Raw genomic sequence first — 18,542 nt, forward strand, 5'->3', positions numbered from 1 at the left:
CAGATGAATACTCTAGTGCAGGGCTGGGCAACCCAGTGGCGTAGCGAGGGCGGCTGACACCCGGGGCGGGTTGCCGCTGTGCACACCCCCGGGTGCAGCACGGCACACCCCCCCTCAGCACGTGCACCCCCCCCTCGGAGCGCATTCTTACCACTGGCGCTCCGCCCCGAATGCACGTCGTCGCTGGGAGCTGCGTCGGCTCCGCTGGTTCCCTGCTCTCTCTGCCCCGGAACAGGAAGCAACCTGTTCTGGGACAGAGAGAACAGTGAACCAGCGGAGCCGACACTGCCCCCCAGCGGCGTGCACCCGGGGCGGACCGCCCCACCGCCCCCCCTTCCTACGCCACTGGGGCAACCACAGACCTTGAGGGCCACAGTCCAGTTGGGTTTTCAAGATTTCCGCAATAAATACGCATGAGATTGATTTGCATGTACTGCTTCCATTTTATGCAAATAGATCTCTTGCATATTGAAAACCTGACTGGATTGTGGCCTTCGAGGGCCATGGTTGCCCACCCCTGCACTAGGGTATTCCTCTACTGGGTCTACCAAACTGTCCTGCAGGGGCTCCGCCAACTTTAAAGTTGAAGATGGTAAAAGAGCTTTCAAGTTTAAAAGGCAGGGATGTATCCTCCAGGAAAGCATCATACAGCCTCCCCCGTTTCTTGAATATACTGGAGAAAGGTTACTGCAGTTCAATCTGGAAATTCAGATGCACACATAAAAGCAGCCACAGCAGCAGAAAAATCCTCCGAGAAAACATTAGTTTGTGCAGTCAGTCAGTGTGGATTTAAGAGAGCTCCAGGGCCATTTGCAATGTCTGGCCATTATATTCCATGCACGATTTAAAAGAGGACAGATCTCAGCAGAAGTCTGCTATCCTGATGTGTGAAGCCAGAATTAAAAAGTAGATATATGAACCCTAACTTATCTGCAGGCATTTATCCTAATCTTTGCCAGAGATATACCCAGCGTTCATTCTCCGGTTCTGTTTATATCTCATCTTTCAACGCAAAAACTCACAGTGAGGGTCACTACTGATAGGTCTGTTTTTAAAAGGGTGTCCAGAATGAATATTCCTCAGGTATATTTCCGTATCTATGGTGAAAAAAACCCCAGGCTAATTCAGTGCAACTTATACTCCTGATGGGAGTAGAAATCTGAAAAGGTCCCTGCAAGTTTGTTGGGTTCTTTGCTTGCTCGTAGAGTAACGGGCTTCGTCTTGCTAGTTCAGTGCAAGGCCTGGGAGCTAGTGGCAGCCCCTGGAGACCACTGGCATGGCTCCCCTAGTCTTTCTGTTTTTTTTTTCTGCTACTCTGTCTCTCTACCCAAGCTCAGGACAGAAAGGTGAAAATGGATTGGGGGGGGGGGGGGGGGGGGAGGGAGAACTGCATGCATGAAAGACATTTCTCAATAGACAAAAGGGGAATGCAGTTGGAAATGCTACACAACCTTGAGGATATCCCCAATGAAGTCTGAAGGTGAGCTGCTGGGGATGCATGTCGCTGACGCACACTGGTCAGCACTGTCACGGCCCTGCATGGGAAATTATTTGGTGGCTCTCCTTCAGCTCATCAGAATGCAAAGTGGCTCCAGCTTAAAAATTAATGAAGACCACAGTGCTCGTGCAATCCATCACAGAGTCTTTTTTTAAAACAGAATCGTTCCTGCGTTCGCCTGCGGAGAGGAGGAATGCCTTCTGCTAGTACTGCAATACATTGGGGATCCATATTGGAAACCAATATCACACACACATACACACGGTGTTCCCTGTGCTATTGTTTCATGCAGACTACACATATGGGTCATGGAGAATTCTACTCCTAGCTAGGCCAGTGAAGAAATGCACAGGCAGGAATTAACATATTTAACGAAACGTCTGTCGTGATGAACCTAGACTATGTATTCTGAGGAAAGGGCAGGTTAGAGCTGGTTACTAGAGTGGTGCTATGCCATCATGGAAAATCTCTGGTACCCCACTGCCTCTTTTTATTTATTAGGATTTATTTACCGCCTTTTTGAAGGAATTCACTCAAGGCGGTGTACAGTAAGAATAGATCAAACGTGAGCAATAGGTAATTACAGCAGTAAAAATATTCAAGTAACAGTACAAAGTATGGCGTGGAGGGGCATAATCGAACGGCGCCAGCCATCTATATGGCCGGCGCCACAAAAGGTGGTCCCGAACCGTATTATCAAAAAAGATGGCCGGCCATCTTTGGTTTCCATAATACGGTTGGGGCCGGCCAAATGTCAGAGATGGCCTGGTTTGAGATGGCCGGCATCAGTTTTCGCTGATAATGGAAACTGAGGCCGGCCATCTTAAACCTGGCCAAATCCAAGGCATGTGGTCGTGGGAGGAGCCAGCATTTGTAGTGCACTGGTCCCCTTGACATGCCAGGACACCAACCAATCACCCTAGGGGCCACTTCTAAAAATTAAAAAAAAAAAATAGCTCCCAGGTGCATAGCTCCCTTACCTTGGGTGCTGAGCCCCCTAAATCCCCCCCCCCCCAAACCCCATTCCCCACAACTCTACACCATTACCATAGCCCTTATGGGTGAAGGGGGCAACTATATGTGGGTACAGTGGGGTTTTTTTTTGGGGGGGGGGGGGGGGGTTGTAGGGCTCCCATTTACCACCACAAGTGTAACAGGTGGGGATGGGGGGGGGGCCTGGGTCCACCTGTCTGAAGTGCACTGCGCCCACTAAAAACTGCTCCAGGGACCTGCATACTGCTGTCAGGGAGCTGGGTATGACATTTGAGGCTGGCAAAAAAGTTTTTTTTGGGTGGGAGGGGGGTTGGTGACCACTGGGGGAGTAAGGGGAGGTGATCCCCAATTCCCTCCGGTGCTCATCTGGTCAATTGGGGCACTTGAGACTTGGTCCTTAAAACAAAATGGACCAAGTGAAGCCGGCGAAATGCTCCTCAGAGCTGGCCTTCTTTTTTCCATTATCAACTGACGCTGGCCATGTCTTAACAACGCCCCCATCCCGCCTCCCATACCCTTCCGAAACGCCCCCTTTAACTTTGGCTGGCTCTGCGACGGAAAGCAGTTGGAGCCGGCCAAAATCGGCTTTCCATTATACCGATTTCGCTGGCTTCAGGAGATGGCCGGCCATTTCCCGATTTGTGTCGGAAGATGGCCGGCAATCTCCTTCGAAAATAAGCTGGATAGTATACTACTTACAATAGCAATACAATGCGTAATAGAACACTTTAATTGATAGTTCCCTTTCAGAATTCTTAACCTGAAATCACTGGTGCTGCCCCACAGAGGTGACATCCTGATTGGTACTAGCATTTTTCATAGACACCATATGAAAAATGCTAGGGAACTTTAAAACAATACAGGAACATAAGACCTTTGAAGTCAGAATGATTAAATATTTTGACACCCACTAGACAGGACTTAACAAAGATCTGGGTTTTCTAGCCCATTATGAACCATAAAAATTGTACTGCTTTGTCACCCTCCTGTCTCCATGCATATCTCCCTGTCCCTCATCCACCCGACTCTTCCTGTCTCTCACCTATCCACCCCCATCCTGTTAGACTGTCACTGAAATGCTTTGATGTTGCACTCATATATACTATCATCTACCAACATTTGCTTATTTCCGATCTGACGAAGAAGGGCAACCTTCGAAAGCTAATCAAGAAATGTATTAAGTTATGTGCAATAAAAAAGGTATCATCTTATTTTCTTTTCCATGTTTTATTTTGTTTGATTTCTATAGATTCTTAATGGAATGTTGCTATTCCAGTAGCAACATTCCATGTAGAAGTCGGCCCTTGTAGATCACCAATGTGGCCGCGCAGGCTTCTGCTTCTGTGAGTCTGACGTCCTGCACGTACGCTCACAGAAACAGAAGCCTGCGCAGGAATGTTGCTAGTGGAATAGCAACATTCCATGTAGAATGTCCAATAGTAGCAACATTCTATGTAGAATCTCCAATAGTATCTATTTTACTGTCATATTAATGCTTGAATGTTTTCACTTATATACACTGTCAGCTAGCACATTTGCTTATTTCCGATCTGAGGAAGAAGGGCAACCTTCGAAAGCTAATCAAGAAATGTATTAAGTTATGTCCAATAAAAAAGGTATCATCTTATTTTCTTTTCCATGTTTTATTTTGTTTGATTTCTATAGATTCTACATGGAATGTTGCTATTCCACTAGCAACATTCCATGTAGAAGTCGGCCCTTGCGGATCACCAATGTGGCCGCGCAGGCTTCTGCTTCTGTGAGTCTGACGTCCTGCACGTACGTGCAGGACGTCAGACTCACAGAAACAGAAGCCTACGCAGCCTTCTACATGGAATGTTGCTAGTGGAATAGCAACATTCCATGTAGAATCTCCAATAGTAGCAACATTCCATGTAGAATCTCCAATACTAGCAACGTTCCATGTAGAATCTCCAATGGTATCTATTTTACTGTCATAGTAATGCTTGAATGTTTTCACTTATATACACTGTCAGCTAGCACATTTGCTTATTTCCGATCTGAGGAAGAAGGGCAACCTTCGAAAGCTAATCAAGAAATGTATTAAGTTATGTCCAATAAAAAAGGTATCATCTTATTTTCTTTTCCATGTTTTATTTTATTTCTATTGGTTACCTAATTAGGAATACAATGCCATGCCTAGGCAGCTGCCTGGGCACCAGCTAAACTAAGTTACTGGACTAATAACATTACAAACTAAGATACACGTGTACATCTATATATATATATATATATACACAGGTCAAAAAACAGGTAATTCGGTATTATTTAGGACTTCCACATAGTTTGATTTTTTTGCGGTTCGCATTACTATGGAATGCGTTACCTAAATCTGTGAAAACTATTCATGATCATCTGAACTTCAGAAAATTTCTTAAGACCAGCTTATTTGGAAAGGCTTATCCTAATGGACCTGTCTTAAATCCATAAGTCCTGGAACATGACTAATTTATGGAGCTCATGGACTCTATGACCCTTCCCCTCGTCCCTTGTAATTATTATCCTTCCTATTCACCTTACTATAGTTCATTTGTTTGTTTACCGGATTGGCGATTGCCTTTACGGACTGATGTTAGCCACATTGAGCCTGCCAACGGGTGGGAAAATGTGGGGTATAAAATGTTATAAATAAATCATTAGGTTGTGCATTTTTCATCTTCTGCTCTTAGAATCACAAGCACGTTCTTGTTATGTTTCAGAGAAGCACCACGATTCACTATCCTTTTCTTCTGTGTGTCTTGCACCTAAAACAGACCTGTTTTAACGGCAAAGGAATTCAATCCACCAAGGAAGGATTATCACTGTACTCCATGGTGTGAATGTGGTTAACCCTGAAATGATTTTCACTCCGAGAAGGGAGAGTGACGTCTAAATACAGAAAAAAAAAAAATCAATGCCATATTGCCTTGTTTTCATAGCTTTGTTTTGCAGGGTTATCGCTTCGCCACTGCATCCACAGTAACCCCAAGTCAAAATTATTTATTCTGTAATATTCATCTTTTTACCTGCAGAAAACTTATTTCTAGCTTACTAAGAGCTGTTTCAAGCCCTGATGGTTTTCTTTGCTCTCTCTCAAGTGGATGCAGTTAGGTTCGTCTACCGATTCTCATTAGTCTTTCCTGGCTCTGGTGCCTTATCGATTCCCTCTCAGTCAAGTCATTCCTAGTCCTGTCACATTGGGACTGAAGCAAGGGATTTTCAGAGACACCCGGCCCTATACACAGACACACAAACACACACAAAGAAAAATAGAAACATGACGGCAGATAAGGGCCAGATGGTCCATCCAGTCTGCCCACCCTCAGTAACCACTAACTCCTGCTTTTCCTAAGGGATCCCATGTGCCTGTCCCACGCCTTTTAAAATTCAGACGCAGTCCTCATCTCCACAACCTCCACCAGGAGGCCATTTTACGCATCCACCACCTTTTCCTTGATTACATATACACACACACAATACCCATACATACATATACCGCAACCTTACTCTCGAGAGCCAAGTAAACTCTGTAATAAAAAAAATGTTCTATTCAATGTGGAAACTCAAATGAGTAAAAACTCTCTTTCCAAGGGAAACTTTCCAAAACCTAATACAATCAATGGTCCTAAGAAATGCAGACTATTGCAACGAAATCTATGCGGATTGCAAAAAACAATTCACAAAAAAAATTCCAGACCGCCCAAAACACAGCAGCCAGGCTGATATATAGTAAAACCCGATTCGAAAGTGCCAAACCCCTCCGAGAAAAGCTACATTGGCTCCCAATCAATGAACTCTGGTCCACAAAATTATATATGGCATAGTCCCAGGATACACGATAGACCTTATAGATCTACCATTAAGAAACAGTATCGGATCATCACGGTCCTACCTAAACCTACACTACCCAAATTGCAAAGGACTTAAATACAAAACAACCTACGCATCCGGCTTCTCCTACATAAGCGCACAACTATGGAATGGACTCCCTAAAGCTGCAAAAACAATCCATGACCACCTGAATTTCAGGAAATCATTAAAAACCAACCTCTTCAAAAAGGCCTACCCCAACGACCCAACGTAAACCCCTTCATCCAGCAACACAGCATGAGCAATGATCGTACTGGACAATATACAATCCTTATTCTTTCGACCCTTACAATTACCTCATTCAATCACTATATAACCTTGTATTTGTTATCAACCGACTTGGCGAACGCCTTTGACGGTACTATGTAAGCCACATTGAGCCTGCAAATAGGTGGGAAAACGTGGGGTACAAATGCAACAAATAAATAAATAAAAATATACACACACAAAGGCACACACACAAAGGCACACACACAGATACACATAAAGGCCAAAAGTGTCAGACACAGGATGGACATAACCAATTCTCTACAATGGATGAAGAGGGCCCCATTGTCTCATAATCAGGGCAGTAGTGAGGTATGTGCAGCTGGCCTGACTGCACAGGGTGTAAGGGAGGTGGGGGATATTGCACCACGCCCATTGCCTCCCCAGTTTTGCTGTGACGTAGTGAGTGGATGGTATGCTTGGGATGTCACAGAGGGTGCATTAGTGGATTGGGACATTCCTTGCTCACAGTGGAGTCAGAAGCGTAGCAAGCTGTAAATGCTCCCCACCCCCCCTCCACTTTCATGATGTCAGCAAAGGAAACCAATGGATGGGGCACTGTTTTGGTGCCCCGGCTTCCCTTGCAACCTAAGTGGGTCTGGAATTTGGAAGAAAGGCAGGGGCATAGGATGAAGGTGAAAGGAGACAAGACTGAGGAGTAACCCGAGGACATATTTCTTCATGGAAAGGGTGGTGAATTCGTGGAACAGCCTCCTGGTGGTGTCCTTTGTGCGAGTGTATTGGTTGCTGGGGAGTTTTGTACAAACCTATTTCATAAAGTCAGAGAAGTGGCTATATTGTTTTCATAGAACAGGCAGCATCCAAGGAACGAAACAGGATGCTAGGAATTATTAGGAAAGGGATGCAAAATAAGACCAAAAATATTATAATGCCTCTGGATCGCTCCATGGTGCATCTGCACCTTGAGTATTGTGTTCGGTTCTAGTCACCGTATCTCAAAAAAGATATAGTGGAATTAGAAAAGGTTCAAAGAAGAGCGATTCAAATGATAAAGGGGATGGAACTCCTCTGGTATGAGGAAAGGCTAAAGAGGTTAAGGCTCTTCAGCTTGGAAAAGAGACGGCTGAGGGGGGAAATGATTGAGGTCCATAAAATCCTGAGTGGTGTAGAACGAGTAGAAATGAATCGATTTTTCACTCTTTTTAAAAGTACAAAGACCGGAGACACTCAATGAAATTACATGGAAATACTTTTAAAACAAATAAAAGAGGAAATACTTTTTCTCTAAGCTCTGGAACTTGCTGCTGGAGGATGCGATAACAGTAGTTTGCGTATCTGGATTTAAAAAAGGTTTGGACAAGTTCCTGGAGGAAACGTCCATAGACTTTTATTGAGATGGACAAGGGGGAAGCCACTGCTTGCCCAGGATTGATAGCTTCAAATGTTGCTATTATTTGGGTTTCTGCTAGGTTCTTGTGACCTGGCTTGGCCACTGTTGGAAGCAGGACACTGGGCTAGATGGCCAAATGGTCTGACCCAGTATGGCTATTCTTATGAATGAAGCACCAATTACAGGTTTCCCCTTATAAATTAGCCCCCGCAGAGACTGTAAAATAACATTTGGACTAGTTACAAGATTTGCACAGATTTGGAAAATGAAATTATAAAACCACGGATGCAGTGCTCTGCTTATTAAACCGAAATGAAATAAATGAAAAGTTATTACTGTTCTTTAATTCCTTTAATTATAAAAATGCAGACAGCGCCTGAAGGTCCTTTACTGGAGCTGTAGTTATGTGACCTCTGTAGGGTTTGTTTTCCAGTAAATACTGCAGAAGAAATGAAAAACAACCAACCAACCAAAAAGACCTCCAAAAGTCAAGAAAGAAAAGCGAGGCGAAGTGCCCCCCCCGGTGCACGGAGCCGACATTAACATGGCGCCATGCACCGATGGGACCGCATGCCTGAAGCAGCGGTGAGCAAGCGAGGGGGAGAGGTCAAGACCCCGCCTCGCAGGTGCTCCCCGCTCTGAGGGGCTGGAACAATGGGGAGGGGGGGGGGGTTTAAAACCCCTGGGCTGAGCTCGGACGGCCTCTTCAGCGTCCGAGCACCAGCCAGCACCCAGCCCCCCTCCCCGTGTGAATATGAATTTGTGCGTTCAATATGTTTGTCGCAGCTGGGGCGGGGTACCCAAGCCTGAGGGTGTAAGCTAGACAGCTGAGATAGCTGCGCTTACGGTTGAGATCCCTTGCTGCACGGCGGGGAGCTCGGTTTACGATTGGTCAGTCTTGCTGTGACGGCGGGACTGGGTCGGCTACTAAGCCGCGAGCTGATTGGCTTGGGTATACCTGGGGGTTTACGTTTATAAGTTGTTTGGATTTAAAATAAAGCTGCGGCCAAGTTTTGCCACGTGTCTCGCGTTATTCTTATACATTGTAACTAATACCTCGGGCCCAAGGGTCTCGGTTGCCTATGTTAAGAAAGAAAGAAAATATGGGACATGGACACACACACAGAGGAAATATGATAGCGCTTATTAGTTGGCATGCATGGACAGAATGGCTCATCCCTATGGTCTTTATCTGCCATCATTTTCTCTGCCCCTGACATTCTGTCCGCAGTGGTCAAAGGTTTTAAAGCCGGCTGGCAGTTGTGGGCTAAATTAGACCCAGATATTTAATGGCAGGCTAATCAGGGCAGAATCACTGAATATGCACTCAAAAGCTCTTTCGAATCAGTCCTGTGGAACCCAGGGTAATTGTTGCAATTCTCGCTTCCTTTTCTGCTCTTTGATTGCAATGGGAAACCAGAGATGACAAGTTGGAAAGTACACACTCAAAGTGGGACAAGTGCTTTCCTTCCTCATCCCCTATTAAGGAAGTCAGGCACCTCTGTGTGGGGGACTTTGAGGTAGGCCTGGTGAAGGCTGTCTACACAGCCTGGCAGGGGGTGTTCATGGAGGGTAATTGCGGTGCGGTCTGTACGTTTCACTCTGTGGAGGGGGGTTTAGATGTATGGTGTGTGTGTGTTTGTGTATGTATTTGTTTGTGTGTTTTTGTACATGTATGTCTGATCTTCAGGGCTTTTTTTGAGGGGGTACCGAGTACTGGCACCTTTTCCATTGTGTGCTAAAATTGACCCACAGACCCCAAGTTTTAATGAAAGAGCTCAGGCTCTACACACCAATTCTGCCTTGTCATAGATTCTGTGACTGGTTGCAGGGGGTGGGTTCTTCAGTGATCACTGCAGCCCTGAAGGGTGGCCTGGCTAGAAAAAATGCACTGATTATCTTGAAGGGGTGTGTGTGTCTGTCTGAAGGGAGGTTGTGTGTGTGTGGGAGGGGGGAGGGGATGTGTCTGGAAGGGTATGAAGGGATTTGTCTGGGGAGTATTTGGGATGGGGTATACGGGGCAAAGGTGTGGATTTGTGTCTGTGGGAATGTATCCGGGGTGAGGTTGTGCATGTGTGTTGGAGACTCAGGAGGGCTGCGATTGTCACATTCTTTTTCCATCCCACTTCACCTCATATGCTCTCATCCTTCCTATCCCCCCACATTTTCCTTCCCCCCCTCCCCCGTCTACTTCCACATTCTCTTACCCCTTTGATCCCCCTCTGCCACCCACTCCCATGTTGCACAAGAAGTTTCTCTTCAGGCTTAATGCCAGACCATCTATTTCCTTGAAATATTTCTGCGCTACAGCTGTCTCCCAATCTAAACAGCTCTAAGTGGATCAGCAGCAGATGGAAGTGCTTCAACACACAGCATCTCCTGCTACTGCAGGGGCCAATTTCTCAGGAAAAACTGAGAGCAGATATGGCTCTTAACAAGTCTGGCCCTATGTTAGCAGGAAATGCTGTTCTTAAGTGCTTCTTCTGCTGCTGTTGATCCACCTGGAAAAGCAAGATGGGATGCTGGCTGTGGGGATTACCAAGGAGGTTAGATTGAGAACAGGAGACGGTACGGTACGAGGCTATGTAGCCTATTATATGGGTTGAAGCCAGTAGGTGTAGCTTGCTGGCAGTAGGCGGAGTCACAAGTACACCCAAAACAATAGCAAACGCTTCATCTCTGAGCACTCTACCAGAACCCTTCTCCACACTCTTATCACCTCTCGCCTAGATTATTGCAACCTGCTTCTCACCGGCCTCCCTCTTAGCCATCTCTCCTCTTCAATCAGTCCAAAACTCTGCTGCACGACTCATTTTCCGCCAGAGTCGCTATGCTCACATTAGCCCTCTCCTCAAGTCACTTCACTGGCTCCCTATCCCTTTCCACATTCAATTCAAACTTCTCTTACTGACCTATAAGTGCATTCACTCTACCGCTCACCAGTACCTCTCCACTCTTGTCTCTCCCTACGCCCCCCCTCAGGTACTCCGTTCTGTAGATAAATCTCTCGTCTGTCCCCTTCTCCTCTACTGCTAATTCCAGACTCCGTTCCTTTTATCTTGCTGCACCTCACGCCTGGAATAGACTACCTGAGCCTCTATGTCTAGCCCCATCTTTGGCCGTTTTCAAGTCCAAACTTAAAGCCCACCTCTTTACCAATACTTTTGACTCCTACTACTCAAGTGCCCTGTCCTTTTATCCTCACCTCTAATTGTTCTGTCTGTCTTATCTAGATTGTAAGCTCTTTGAGCAGGGACTGTCTTTTTGTGTATGGTGTACAGCGCTGCGTATGCCTTGTAGCGCTATAGAAATGATAAGTAGTAGTAGAAAGCAATAGTGAAAGATTATTAGAAATAACGGACTACCTATGCGTGGTCCATCTGTGAAAAATTAAAAGCCGTTCCAGTTGGAAGGCAGTGTCTTATAAGGTGGAGGACAAAAGATATTTGACAGCTTTTTAATTTATTTGAAAGGTTCCCATATGTAGATATAAATATTATGAAATCAAAACTGAATATCACTAAAACAGCTTCAAAAATTATTGTAGCTAGAGGAAACAGCACTAATAAAAGCTGTATTTTGTGCTCATTTTTCTACACTGTTGTATACAATACAGTAATACATGGCCAGATTTCAGTGAGGATATCCTGTTTGCTGATGGGTTCATCTTAACTGTTGTAATCTGCCTTGGGAAGCCTGGTGTTATAAAGATTGGATTAAAATTAAACTCTCCTTTCATTGGGGCATAATGGAATCACATCTTCACCTCATCTCCTTTGTACAAATGGATTATTCTGTTGTGAGAATGTTTCAGGGACAAATGGTTTTCATAAGTCAAAATAATAAAAATAAATACTTTCTTTCACGCAGATCTCTCATGTGTTTAAACATAACTAAATGGGCTATAAGCCCCTAATGCAGTCCATTGGTTTACTTATATTTTGCACTTGTGATGACTTATACTGTGCCAAAACTGGAAATACAGTAAGACAGAATAATAGAATTCAGTAACATCCAAAACTTACTAACATTATAATTGTCTTCGCATTTGGGTAATAACTGAAAATGCTGTTGAAAACTGACTTAAAGAAGAAATAAATATATATCACAGAACTGGAAAATGTTGGCACATTTAGACTGATTCTGGACTTCTGCATGAAGGTAGCTCTGCCCTCATTATTGAATATATCTCTTTTAAATGGAGGAGTGGCCTAGTGGTTAGAGTGGTGGACTTTGGTCCTGGGGAACTGGGTTTGATTCCCACTGCAGGCATAGGCAGCTCCTTGTGACGCTGGGCAAGTCACTTAACCCTCCATTGCCCCAGGTACAAATAAGTACCTGTATATAATATGTAAGCCGCATTGAGCCTGCCATGAGTGGGAAAGCACGGGGTACAAATAAAAAAAAATTATATATATATATATATATATATATAGAGAGAGAGAGAGAGAGAGAGAGAGAGAGAGAGTAGCAATAAACAATATTAAGTGCATTTTTATAATATACCACTGCATTCCACAAAACAAAAGGAGTAAGTTCCCACAAACCATCTTTCTCTTTTGACATAGGCACAAGAAAAAAAAGATTTTAAATGCGCCAAGGTTTCAACCTAATTCATGTTTAATGGGGGGATATAACTGCCATAAATAAGTAAATAAATAAATAAATAAATAGATAAAAACTCTGAATGTTGAGACGTGATTCTCATAACATGATGTCTGTTTTAGTGGCCCTTTACCAGGAGAAAAAAAAATCTCTGCACGAATATAACACATGCTAGGGTGTCCTATAACCAGCCCCTCCAAATAACACACTGATTACAACTCATTACAAATTATTACTCTACCTATGAAAAGTTATTCTTTTATTATACTTCCTCTGTGTACATCTGTATGTGTGACGTTTGTAAGCCATTGACCCAGAGGTGGGTGGGTGGGTGAGGATCACTTTACCATCTCTGGGTAGACGGAGTCCCACTCAGAGTAAAGAGTAGTCCAAAAGAACTGGACCGGATTGCAAGTGGAGGTGAACTAAGGTAGCTTTAATGGCAGCAAAAGGAACAAAAGAAAAAGAAGGGCAAACAGACGGCTCAGAAAACTAGAGAGGGAAAAGAACAATAAGCAGCTTAGCTGCACATCCTAAACTAACTAAAGCAAAGCAAAGCAAAACATTCAGCATACAATAATGGCAAATAGGAGGCCAGTCTAGCCGAACTGGAAAAAACAAACATAAGAACACAAGAAATTAAGCAAAGGCCCGCCCTGGCGGGACAACGAAAAGCAAAGGGCACTTAGCTGGAAGCGGTAAGACCGCTGGCAGTCAGTAAAAAGGTTCATTCTGTCAGGACTCTCAGGTAAGCCGCGGGACCTCTGCGGCAAGCTCTCTCGGAAGCAGGAGAGGAACAGCAGCAAAAGAAAAGAAATAGTCACTAAGAGACCCGCACCGTGGGTAGGGAACTCAAGCAGACCCCTCTGCTCACTGGAGGCGAGGAACGGCACAAAAACAAACAGACACTTGCTCCCAGGGCAAAGCAAGGTTTAAGCAAGCAATGCCCGAGCCAAGGCTCCCAGGGCAGAAGGTCAATAACAGTCTCTGAAGCGCCCGAGCTGAATGCTCCCAGGGCCAACAAGATTTAAACAAGCAATACCCGAGCCAATGCTTCCAGGGCAAAAGGACACGCACAGGCACAGCAAACAGGAACCAGGAACAGCCCACGCGGATCCCTCCGCACTCTGAGCACAGCCACCTCATCCAGAGATACTTCGGGACGTGGCCACGGCCCCAGTACCTACAAGCACTCCATGTCGTCCCAGCACACACGGTCTGAAACTCAGCAGAGTGCCTACTCACTGCAACCAGCGACCACGGACTCACTGCGGACGCCTGGAATTTCAGCTGAAGTACAAGAAGCTCTCTAGACTACTTCACTGGAACAGAGCAAGAAGGTGAAAGGTGCAGCAACGCTTCAGGCCATGGCCCGACAAGGAGACAACAGTTGGAACCAGCAGAGCCCAGTCAGGCAGGCCTGAGCTCAATCAGGAGTTATTGCCAGAACCCTGAGGGCCAGTTTAAGAAAGGCTCAGCACTGATGACATCACCAGCTTGGCCTCCACCACTCTACAGTGACCCCACAGGTCACTGACTAGAACTGCAAGTAAATCTAATGGGTCTGGATGGAGCGGGGCACTCACGAGCAAGGCACGGACGTTGATGACTGTGACAGTATGATGCACAAGCTGGCATGTTTGAAAATATAAGTGAGATTAAATAAAAATGCTACCAACAATAAAGAATGAGAACATGGATGCAGCAGCTCATAGGCTTGTTTGCTTTGTTTTGAGTGTACGCAGTATGACGGCTGCGCGGGGGAAGGGGAAACATAGACTAACCTAAGTGGCTTCAACTTTTTGACTTCATGCTGTCTCCTGTTCTCAATCAAACCTCCTTGGGGATTACAGGTAATCTGAGGGTCTTCAGCTCAGCTCCATCCATTGTACTGCTGCTGCTTCCTCTAACTCACCATCTATTCTCTCTTGCTTTCATCCATACTTAGGGTTACCATATGGCTCCAGAAAAACGAGGACACATTGATCCACTCTGGGTTTTGCTTCCGTTGCTTTTTCTGGAGCCATATGCAGAGCTTCCAAGTTACCCATTCCAGGAGGGAGACTTTTTGGCCAATCCTGGATGTCTGCCAACCTCATCCTGGTGCACTATGGGACGTGCAGCTTCAATGGAGACAATCATGGACTACAAATCCCAGACTGCTTTGGGATATAAGTTTAAAACCAGGACTGGCCCAAAAGTCTCCCTCCTGGAATGGGTAACTTGGCAGCTCTGCATATGGTAACCCTATCCATACTCAACTGTTGGTCTATGTATTTGAAAACAGATGCACACAGCTGGACAGACAGCGCGCACAAGTTCAAGGGGGATGTGAACCTGGGAGGGGCATGGGCAGGTCAGGGACATGTCAATACAGTTAACTTAGTTTCCAATTATGATTTACGAATCTTTTAGCTTGTAATGAAATAGTGAGTGAAAGTGACAGGAATGTTTTCAAGTTTTATTTCTATTTGCTATCCCGCAAATGAGCGCTCAAGAGACATGCCTTCTAGGGGGTTTACAGACTAAATAGTAAACAAGAAAGGGGGTGTAAGTTAAGCACAATACTACACAGTGAGGAATGGAGAGTAGAACTACATAGTAACATAGTAAATGACGGCATATAAAGACCTGTACGGTCCATCCAGTCTGCCAAACAAGATAAACTCATTTTACATGGTATGTTATACGTTTGATTTGTCCTTGCCATTCTCAGGGCACAGACCATAGAAGTCTGCCCAGCACTGTTCTTGTACTAAAAGTTCTAAAGATTCTGGAATCCTAAAGAGTTACAAGATTCCGGAATCCCAATTATTAGCAACATTCCATGTAGAACCCCGAAGAGTAACATAGTAAGTGATGGCAGATAAAGACCTTACGGTCGATCCAGTCTGCCCAACAAGATAAACTCATTTTACATGGCATGTGATACTTTATACCTGAGGTTGATTTGTCCTTGCCTTTCTCAGGGCACAGACCGTAGAAGTCTGCCCAGTACTGTTCTTATACTAAGTTCTGCAGCTCACGTTGAAGCCCCTTAAAATTTACCCTCCAGCCCATCCCTATCTATTCAGTTACGATCAGGGCGTAGACCGTAGAAGTCTGCCCAGCACTGATTTTGCTTCCCAATTGCCGGTGTTTTTTTTTTTTTTGTTACATTTGTACCCCACGCTATCCCACTCATGGCAGGCTCAATGCGGCTTACATGGGGCAATGGAAGGTTAAGTGACTTGCCCAGAGTCACAAGGAGCTGCCTGTGCTGGGAATCGAACTCAGTTCCTCAGTTCCCCAGGACCAAAGTCCACCACCCTAACCACTAGGCCACTCCTCCACCCAATCTCCGCTAAGATTCCATGGAACCATTCCTTCTAAACAGGATTCCTTTGTTTATCCCACGCATGTTTGAATTAGACTATGTAATAGGAAAGCGGGGGGGGGGGGGGGGGGGGAAGGGGTGTCAGACAGAAGGTTGCACCGGTACTATCCAGTGATTGCTCAGGATGACGGTCAGTGGCGGAAAAGGGAATTAGAGAAATGCATCCTTAAATAAGTTTGTTTTCAGATCAATTTTAAATTGTTCAACAGACATCTGTAGACAGATGTGTGGGCGCAGCGAGTTCCACAGTAGAGGTCCTTGCACCGAGAAAATCGAGTTTTCAGTCAATGACAAGGACTGCTGGGATATTTATGGGGAAGTTTTGGGTAGCACTAATTTTGGGGAAGACTGGAGAACAAAAGGGCTGGCTTCTACTATGAAAATAGTGCAAAAGGCTAAGACATGCCATCTATTAGGGATCCTTACGAGACCGATATAGATAACTATGATCCTGCATGACTAATTTCCACATTGCACATATAAGGGACATTTTCCATTAATAGTTGTTGGCCATTTTTTCTGCTACATGCGGTCTGCTAGTTGAGAAAGTCAGGTTGATGGAGATGAGCGACACTGCTGGACTTTCAGCAGCACCCACAAACCGGACTAGTTTAGCTGGTGGGGAGCCCAAGGCCCCCCAGCCAGGGGCGTAGCCAGACACCCAATTTTGGATGGGCCTGGGCCCAAGATGGGTGGGCAGAAGAACCCCACCCCGTCCCACAGTTGATTTGGTCTCTCCTTCTCTCGCCTACATGCCATGTGGTCTCTCAAATATCCCCCCTCTCCTGCACACCTTTTAAATAGCAGATTTTCACCGGCAGTAAGCAGCAACTAATACACAGTACTCATGTTGGCCCCACATCCTTCCCACTGATGCAGCTTCCTGTTTCCGCATAGGCGGGAATAAGTCAGAGGGGAAGGCTTTGGGGCCAGTGTAAGCAGTATGTATCAGTCGCTGCTTCCTGCAGACGAAGATCTGCTATTTATAAGGTATGCAGGAGGGACAGTTTTTGGGAGTTTTCAGCTTGGGAATCTCTGCCATCCACATCATAGGTGTGCTGCTACTGGTGGGCCTAAGCTCAAAGTGGGTGGGCCTGGGCCCACCCAAGCCCACCCTTGGCTACGCCACTGCCCCCAGCTAGAGACAGAGTGGCCCTGATGGACTCCCGATGCAGGTGTAACTTACCGAAACACAGCCATGTCAGGTGATTTTACACCTTCTCCTTGGCTGATTCCGTACTTTGCATCCTTCCCTTTGCTCTGAGGGATTCCTTCCTTCTGTCTTGCTCTCAAAACGGTGAGGTGGCCATCAGGACAGCAGAGGAAGGGTACGGAAGGAAGCTGACAAGGGGGAGTGAAAGAGAGCCTGTGTCTATATCCCTCCATCTGTTTTTTCCCATCATTGGATGACCAACTTTCCTACTACTATCAAGATAAAAGTTGATTAAGCAACTTTCTGCAGCAAAATCAGCCCAAACAGCCACAAGTTACCCTCCCGGCTGTGGAGGTTGGGGCTCAGTTTACACATAAGCGCACATCCTCTGTATCGACCTCAGCTTCCATGGCGGCAGAGCTTGCTTCGGAGTATGACTCTTCTTCCCCCAATTCAATGATGCATTCTAACCCCTCCTCTCCGGACCCACACTCGGAGCTGGGTGCGGACACACCAGGCTTGCTGTCTGACCCATCCCCAACGCAACCATCCCGCACTTCTCAACCAGAAGACATTTCTTACCCAAATGTTCTACATCGGTTAGCCTTAGCATTAGGCATCCAATCCACATCCCAACCGGATCCTAGAACCAAGAAGTTACAGACACTCCGTTATAAGGAGGCTCCGAAGGAAATAATTGCTCTACCTCTGCATGATGTTTTAGCAGAGCAACACAAAGTCATATGGTCCACACCTTTTTCAGCCGCCCCTACGAAAAAGAGTCTGGACACCAAGTATAGAGTCCAAGATGGATTTGGCTTTGGAAAACCACAGCTGTCGCACCAGTCCATTGTGGTCTGTTCGGCAATGCAGAAGAACAAAAGTTCCAGAGACCACTCCAATTTTCCACCCAATAAGGACATGAAACTAATGGACTTATTAGGAAAGCGAATGTACCAAAATACAATGCTGAACGCTCGTATTGGCATGCATATTTTCCACTATTCAGAGTACCAGTTTACTCTCCTGGAAACGCTGTCAAAGATAGTGGAGACCATGCCAGCACCCTGTAGGAAATGTATCAGCTGGACCTCTTGCAATCAGTTTTTGTTTCTTGTAATGGAAATGTAATTGCATTAAGCCATCATTGCTGAGCCAGGAGTTTGGAATAAGAAAAATGATACCATCGAGCTTGTCATAAAAACATCAAAAATCTGTCTCCTGTTGATTTTCTTTTCTTTTCTTTTAAGCAGATTTAATTTCTAAGCGTTTCTGAAGCACCAGAATATTTAACCCACATAAGGGTGTCATTTTACATAACACAGGCGCTAACGTTTATGCGCAATTACGGGCTCCTTTCGCAATGCCGCGCTAGCGATTCCCATGTGGGAAATGTGACGAAGCCCATAGGAACTGAATGGGCTTCATA

Source organism: Microcaecilia unicolor, unplaced genomic scaffold (assembly GCF_901765095.1).
Source record: "Microcaecilia unicolor unplaced genomic scaffold, aMicUni1.1, whole genome shotgun sequence".
Classification (NCBI taxonomy): Eukaryota; Metazoa; Chordata; class Amphibia; order Gymnophiona; family Siphonopidae; genus Microcaecilia; species Microcaecilia unicolor.